This window comes from Mandrillus leucophaeus, unplaced genomic scaffold, assembly GCF_000951045.1.
Source record: "Mandrillus leucophaeus isolate KB7577 unplaced genomic scaffold, Mleu.le_1.0 Scaffold1353, whole genome shotgun sequence".
NCBI classification, from domain to species: domain Eukaryota; kingdom Metazoa; phylum Chordata; class Mammalia; order Primates; family Cercopithecidae; genus Mandrillus; species Mandrillus leucophaeus.
Window position 1 is genome coordinate 32326 of NW_012101314.1, and position 8882 is coordinate 41207.

The window sequence follows — 8882 nt, forward strand, 5'->3', positions numbered from 1 at the left end:
GCCCTGCTTAACACCAGGATCTGTGCCCTGTTTTCTTATTTGAATGCAATGAAACATTTTTAAAAGTCTAACTTTCAAACAAATTTCCTCAGAAGGGAAAATGAATTCAGTCAATGGTACAACAAATCTGAAGTGTTTGTGATGAAATGATACAATATTCACTTATGTCTTTGGGGTTGTGTGCCTAGACACAGAACTGAGACTAAAGGCTGGGAGCCAGCATGCCCCTGAACCCAGGTCTGCCCTCCCTGTGGCTCTAGCAAGGCATCTTGGCCAACTCTGCCAGAGCTTCTGCCAAAACAGCTAGTCATAGTGACAGAGGGCTGTTGCAGACAACAGACCTATTACAGAGTTAGGGTTTGCTAACGGTATCCATTCAATTTGATGGAAACCTTTATAAAAAAAATCTAGCAGCTGCGAAACATTTATACTAACCCATAATCTTTTCCACAATTTCCCTTACTCTTCCTGATACAAAGTTTCAGTTAAGGGAGTAGAATCGAACTGTAAGGTACCACACCATTACTGTTTATTCCCTTGCCTCCCTTCTGTTTTTCTTTTCGGTCTTTTGTTGCAGGGGCTAAATATGTTGTCACTTGTTGGTGGGCCCATGGCTTCTTTGGATGACATTTTAAACATATCTGCTCTGCTTTCTTTCCAGATTTTAGCTGAGAAGTTCTATGGTCGTCATGGATCTGGGTTGATGTTGGGCTCGTAAAGGGAAGGGTGAATGATTCAGTTCATTGCAATACATTTGAGAACAAGAGAAAGTCTAGTTTATGTCCAAACTATGGTGGCTCTATACATCTCTTTTGGAGTTGGTTGGTGATGTTGCCTTACTGGTTGTTAATGACATTGGCTATCACCCCTGCTCCTATGCTCCCAACAACTCCAGAATAATATTGTGTGCAATCCCTGTGTAAATACCTATTTTAATCAAGAAAGCTACATGCACAGTATTGGCTAAGGTATTTTACATAAAGGAAGTCTGGCTCAACTGTAAAGACATGAAGGCCCTATGTCTATATACAAACCAAAGAAATGACAATGTGGCAAATCTAATCAACATGGTCCCTGCAGCCCAGCTGCTGGGTCTTAGCCATAGTGCAGCAGCTGAACTGGCTACTTAACTCAAATATGCACTGAGCAGTTTTGCGAAGACATTGGCCAAGCTGGTTAGGCTGCTTATACGTGTATGGTTTTACATAGCCTAAAAGAGACTGTAAAACCCCCCTGCTGAATTTTGATTCCTCACTTATGACTTAGGCTCTTTAATTATATTTTATATTAGATAATGTTACTTTTCTACATATAATCTTTCCTTATATTAAGGGTACACATACACTGCAAAGTTCTAATAAGGAAGAAAAAGTCTATTGCGAAACTGCAAAGAGCAAAAAATATCAGAAGCTGTTATTACTATTGGTTTTTCTATAATTCTGTTTAAATTTCACTGTATTAAAAAATTACATATCACAGGAATTTACCAAAAATTCTTTTGGGAAACTAAACATTCATGAAAAATTTTAGGCTGGACACAGTGGCTCAGATGCCTGTAATCCCAGTAGTTTTAGAGGCCGAGGTGGGCAGATCACTTGAGGCTGGGAGTTCAAGCCAGCCTATGCAGCATGGTGAAACCTTGTCTCCACTAAAAATACAAAAATTAGTTGGACGTGGTGGCACACACCTGTAGTCCCAGCTACTTGGGAAGCTGAGGCACAAGAATAGCTTGAACCTGGGAGGTAGAGGTTGCAGTGAGCCGAGATTGCACCACTGTACTCCAGCCTGGGCAACAAAGTGAGACCCTGTCTCAAAAAAAAATTTTTTTTTAAGGCTCACGTTTCTTTCTTTACCTTAAAAGAAGGCTTAATGGATGTTCTCGTCTAAATTAATATCAAAGTAGAAAAAAATAATTCTAAGAGACATTGGAACAAGGTAATATGCCCTTAACTATTCATTTTTAGAATAAATTCTGAAACACTATTCAGCTCAACAAATGAGTTATTGAATGTCTGATATCTGCATGGCACTGTAATGAATTCAGCTTGCAACTTGATAAATAAGGTACTTCAGGCTGGGCGTGGTGGCTCACGTCTGTAATCCCAGCACTTTGGGAGGCCAAGGCAGGCAGATCACTTGAGTGCAGGAGTTCAAGACTAGCCTGGGCAAGACAGCAAAACCCCATCTCTACAAAAAATTATCCAGGTGCGATAGCATGCACTTGTAGTCTCAGCTACTCAGAAGGCTGATACATGAGAATCGCTTGAACCCAGGAGGTGGAGATTGCAGTGAGCTGAGATCGCACCTCTGTACTGCCAGCCTGGGCAACAGAGCCAGATCCTATCTTAAAAAAAAAAAAAAAAAAAAAAAGAGGTACTTCATGCCTTCAAGGAATTTATAATGTATAAGACTAGTACACAGAGGGGAACATATAAACACGGCAGGATGCAGGTATAAGAGAGGATGACAACAATGCAGAAGCTGGATAATGTGGTTTATGTATTCGTTATTGTCAATGTATGTATCATACTAGGATGGAGTACAGGACTTACCATATTACTTAGCTTTTCTAAATCAGATTAAATGTAACTCTGAGCTCTCCACTAGCTAGGGAGATTGAGAAATTCTCTGTCGTGTTTAGGGATTCAGATTCCAGAGTCAACAGGAATCTTTCTTGGTGCCCAGAAAATGGAGAGAAGGAAAGGCCTCTGGTCTTCAATCTACACTGGTGCCTGCAGAGATGCCTGTCATTGTATTACACTTTATAAAAAAGTCACCCATAGAATAAGCAAAAGCAGTTCTTTTAGTTTAATGGTCAAACCCGGTATGGTTCACTCAAGGACAGGTGACTCTGAAACATCCCTGACAAGCGTGGACCTGGGGTCTTTCAGTCTTGGAGGCTACAACTTGGCTATTATGTTAGGGTTCTTCAGAGGAACAACCAATAGGAGAGGAAGGAAAGAAGAGGTATGGAAGGAAGGAAAGGGGAGGCAGGGAATGGAAAGAAAAAGGGAAAAGAGGAAAGAAAAAGCATGAAAAATCTAGAAAGAGATTAATTATAAGGTATTCATCATGGAATTATGGAGACTGAGAAAGCCCATGATTTGCTGCCCACAGAACCTAGGAAGGCTGGAGGTGTAGTTGAAGCCTGAGAGCCAGAGAGCTCAAAGTGGTGCCTCCACCCAAACCTCCTAAGACTGTGTGCTTCAGTCCCTCATTACTCAGCTGACCACCTGGGAGTTTCTTAGAAATGAAAACTTTCCGCCGGGTATGGCGGCTCACCCCTGTAATCCCAGCACTTTGGGAGGCCGAGGGAGGCAGATCACCTGAGGTAAGGAGTTCAAGACCAGCCTGGCCAAAATGGGGAAACCCCGTCTCTACTAAAAATACAAAAATTAGCCAGGCGTGGTGGCGCATGCCTGTAATCCCAGCTACTCAGGAGGCTGAGGGAGGAGATTCACTTGAACCTGGAGGCGGAGTTTGCAGTGAGCCAAGATCACACCACTGCACTCCAGCTTGGGCATTTTTAGAGAGGAGAGCAAAGGTTTTAATCAATCTATTATTGAATACTATCTACCCATGTATTTTGTAAAGTACCAGAGTTCCATAAAATTTAGACTTCAGAGTCTCAAAGTACAAAACTATAAAAATATAAAACCCAAGCAAGTAAAGCAAGTATTATACCATAAAACTATGCTTATCACAAATACTCCAGCCTGTGGATCTAAAGTTCAGAATTCTAAACACTCACACAGGTAGCTTGATGCCCTGATGATAAAATTCTACTGCAACGCAAGCCTAGCCAGGTGATTTTTTTTTTTTTTTTTTTGAGACAGGGTCTCACTCTGTTGCCCACGCTGGAGTGTAATGGTATGATCTGGGCTCACTGTATCCTCCGCCTCCCGGGTTCAAGCAATTCTCCTGCCTCTGCCTCCTGAGTAGCTGGGATTGCAGGCACATGCCACCACACATGGCTAATTTTTGTTTTTTTAGTAGAGACTGGGCTTCACCGTTTTGGCCAGGCTAGTCTCAAACTCCTGGCCTCAAGTGATTTGCCTGCCTCAGCCTCCCAAAGTGCTGGGATTACAGGCATGAGCCACTGCGCCCGGCCTCTAGCCACGTGATTTCTTATTGCAACCCACTCTTTCTTCCAAACCAGGGAAAGTCCATGGGCTTCTAACTGGTGGTTTCACACACAACAGTGCCTAATCTGCCTATATGACACAATTTAATATTTTGTGGAAAGTTGGCCTAGAGATTGAGGATGTTAAGGAAGATTTGAAATATGAGTGAAAGTGACACAAAAGAACTAGTAGTAAAACCGAGATCCTAAATCAAGATGTTCTTTCTCCTTTGGAAAAGGAATTCAATTTAGTTAAATCATCAAATAAACATTTATACATCCCTGTTGTGCTATGGAAATGTAAGATGTTACCATAGGAGGAGGCTGTGTGAAGGGTATACAAGGGATTCTTTGTATTATTTTTGCAACTTCCTGTGTGTCTGTGGTCATTTTAAAGTATACATATATTTTTAATTATGGATGTTTACTGGATGCCAGGCATTGAGGAGCACACTCAGTGCAGGGTTGATCTGACACTCTATGACCTGGGCAGGGAGGCTGATCAATACACAAATAACTGAACAAAGATAGCCTGCATTACAAGCTACAAAGTGCTCTGTTGTGTGGGAGTAAGAGGGATCAAACTGGAAGAATCTGGGAGTTCATTTTTGAGAAGGTGGAATTTAAGCTGAGTCTTGAGTGATGGGCAATGTGACAGGAATAATAAGGGATTCCCAACAGGGAACAAGTGAGAGTGGGTTTAGCGACAGCTGCCCAACAGGGAACAAGTGAGAGTGGGTTTGGGGGCAGCCAGTGGGCCCACGCAGCTGGAGCATGAGACTTAGGGAGAAGAATGGGGGAAGAGATATTAGGGAGGTAAGACTAGTAGGGTAGACGGGGCCCTCAAATGCCATGTGAGGGAGGCTGGACTTTATCAAAGGCTTCTGAACATGGGAATATATTATTAGTTTTAGTAAATTTAGTATAATAACTTTTTTCATAATATTTAGAATAGACTGGAATGGCACAAAACCAACATGATATATAGAAACTGGACTGTTCCATATTGACAAAAGTACCCACCAAAGTCCTATATTTAATACACGTAAGTTATTAGGTGGCATTTTGCAGTCATTGGGAACATAAGCTCTGAAATCAGACTACATGAGCTTGAATCCACCATACTAGCTGTGAGCCATGGGTAAGTTTCTGAACTTCACTGTGCTTCAATTTCCTCGTCCGTAAAATGGGGATAACAATGGTCTATTTCACAGAGTTTTTTTGAGGAGTAACTGAAATAACTCCTGATGTTTAGAACAGTGCTTGGCATAGGATAGAAACTCATAAATGTGAGCTACCATGTTAATTCAAGAAAAAAGGGAAACATTGTGTGTATCACTATATGTAATAAACCATGAAAATGGAGGGGAGTCATGATGCAAGAAATAAAATAGTAGAAAATCTCTAATATACTTTTTTGACTTTAGAGTATGTTAGGGTGGGGTAAGGTAGAAGAAATAAATATGCCTTAGTATGTCTTGAATTAATTTGAAATTTCCAAAAATTCAACAAAGAAGCACAGGGAAAAATCAATTTAGAGCATGATGAGTAGTTTAAAAATGGTTTTTATATTTATTGCTTTCACTATTTTTAAATTATGACATTTCATATTTGCAAAATATATAACCATGCCATCTACATCTGTGTAGATATATAATTATATAGATGGCATAAATAATAGTAAAATGAACATGTTACTACTACTCAGTTTAAAAACTGTGATTGAGGCAGCTTGATGGCCCCCTGCAATACCCACTCTCTCACTTTTCAATAATAATAGAAATGTTTTGGCCGGTTGTGGTGGCTCACACCTGTAGTCCCAGCACTTTAGGAGGCCAAGGCAGGAGGATCATTTGGGGTCAGGCATTCGAGACCAGCCTGGCCAACATGGTGAAACCCCATCTCTACTAAAAATACAAAAATTAGCTGGCTATGGTGGCGCATGCCTGTAGTCTCAGCTACTCAGGAGGCTTAAGCAGGTGAATCTCTTGAACCTCGGAAGAGGTTGCAGTGAGCTCAGATTGCGCCACTGCACTCCAGCCTGGGCGATAGAGCAAGACTTTGTCTCTAAATAAATAAATAAATAAACAAATAAATAAAAGGACTTTTAGCTGGGCAGGTGGCTGGCTGTCTAAAGATTGCATTTGCAGGCTCTTTTACAGTTTGGCATAGCAACCATGTGGCCAGGTTCTGGCCAGTGGGATAAGAGCAGAAGTGATATGTGCAACCTTTGATCATGGCCTTCAGAAGAAAGGAGCATAGTAGCCCTTCTCTTTTTCCCCTTTCAATTGGTTGGGAGTCTTGGTCAGTCATTTTTGGTCACAAGGACAAGGGCAACATCCTAAGGCAGACTAATAAAACGGAAGAAGACTGTGTCTCTGACACCATCGAGCTGCCATGTAGCCCTACCATGCCTACCCAGACATCGATGTTGGAAAAATAAACTTCTATTCCATTTAGGCTGCTATAGTTTGCTTAGCTGTACTCTAAAAATTTACCAATACCTTTGAAACTTGCCTACAATTGCATTTCCCTTCTTTCTATCAGAAGTAACCACTATCAGGATTGTACTTATAATTCTTTCCCTTTTCTTCATAACTTTGCCACATGGGAGCTGCAAAGTACAGTTGCATGTTTTTGAAGTTTATATAAGTAAAATAATACTGTGTGTATTTTGCCTATGACCTGCTGTTATGGACGGAATGGTATCCTGCCCCCCCTTCCACCCCCAATTCATATGTTGAAGCCCTAATCCTCTACAATGTGATGGTATTTGGAGATGGAGCCTTTAGGATACTGGATATCATGAGGGTGGGGCCTTTATGATGGGATTAGTGCCTTTATAAGGACTTTATAAGGAGACACCAGAGAGCTTCCTCTCTTTCTCTCTCTGTCTGCCATGTGAGGACATAGAAAGTGGCCATCTGCAAGCCAGGAAGAGAGTCCTCACTAAGAAACACACTTTGACTTTGGACTTCCCAACCTCCAGAACTGTGAGAAAGAAATTCCTGTTGTCTAAGCTATTCAGTCTATGGCATTTTGTTATGACAATCCAAGCTGACTAATACATCTGCTTTTCTTTTCACTCAACATATGCTTGTGCAATTCATTCATGTTCATAAGTGCACCCTGGAACATTACCATGTTCCAGGGCTTCTCCTATAGAAACTGAACATAGCCCAGTTGAGTATTTTATTTTGATTAATTTTTAGGAGTTCTTTACATAATCTGGGTACTATTCATTGTGGGTTTTGAGGAAAATACCTTTTCCCAGTTTATGGCTTGTCTTTTCATTCTCTTGATGATGTCTTTCGATGAACATTAAAAATTATCTTTAATAGAGTGAAATCTGCTAATCTGGAAAAGGATTTTTTCCTTGGACTGTTCATGGCATTGGTAAATTAAAAAGTAGGTACTGTCAAGTTCACTGCACATAAACTGGCATTGTTAAAAGTGGATCTCCATCATTCCATTTCCTTTCCTGCATTTGTCAGCATTGTTTTACCCATTAAAGATGAGGAGGTACACATTCCTAAAACATAGACTCTTGGTCTGTAGACACACTCATTGCTCTAAGGTAGTGGTTGCCACTTTTTTCCTTAAAGGGCCTAGGAGGACATATTCCAGGCTTTGCCGGCCATATGGTCTCTGTCACAACTGAATTCAGCTGCCCTTGTAGCATGAAGGCAGCCAAACAATATGTAAGGAATAAACATGACTTTACTTGTGGCACTGAACTTTGAATTTCATGTAACTTCACATCACAAAATAGTATTCTTTGATTTTTTCCAATCATTTAAAACTGTCAAAACCATTCTTGGCTGGAGGACTGTAGGAAAACAGGTGGTGGGCTGGGTCTGGCCCACAGGCAGCAGTTTGTGGACCCCTGTGCCAAGTGTTTGACTAAGCCGGTGAGGCAAACTGCACTCGCTGATAGAGGCTGCACCACACAAGTGTCTTGGAAGCAATTTCTGGTTTGTCCTAGGCCTTAGAGAGTGCGTGTCGATCAGAACCATGAAGTGAAGAGCAAAGCAAGAGACAGGCCTGTCTCAGGTTGTGCAACAGAACATGTTTATGACAGATGTCCCCTGTCCAAGTGAGCGCACTGTGAGATAAGGGGCCGGTGACCTACCAATGCGTGTGGCAAGCCAGCCTGTTCCCCCGTGCAGGGGGAGGACACTCCTGGGTTCCTGACCTCTATTCCAGGGAAAAGCATGTGTAAAAATATCCACCCTTGTTGGTATCGAATGCGCTGAAGAAAATAGGTATTGGGATTTCAGCCATTCGGTCTCCTTCTTAGTGTTTCTCAGCCTTGATTTTCAGTTTCAAAACCTTGGTCTCTGAACCCGCAGTGAGGGGTTTCTAGGGCGAATACATGGCAGGGCCGCCTTCCTCCGTGCAGAAAGGGAGAATCGTGCTTATGTGTTTTACCAAGCGGGACAGATGGGGTCGTCACCCCGGTGACCCCAGACCTGCAGAACTGTGTTCTCACACGAAAACCCCCAGGCTCTGCAGGCAGCGCGGTCCTGCAGCGGTTGACACTGGGCGACAGTAGTCGTGCTCCCACCCCTAGGAGAGAAACCGGCTAGGTCGCGGTGCAGCCCGCGAGGAGACGACCTCAGGGCGTAATCGGACGCCGTGGGTTAAGAAATCAGACCTCAGGCGCAGTGCAGCCGGCCCCTGGGAAGTCAGGGACCTGGATCGCCAATAACAGGCTGCCGTTGGCGGGCGCCGAGGGTGACCCGCGAGCGCCGCGACC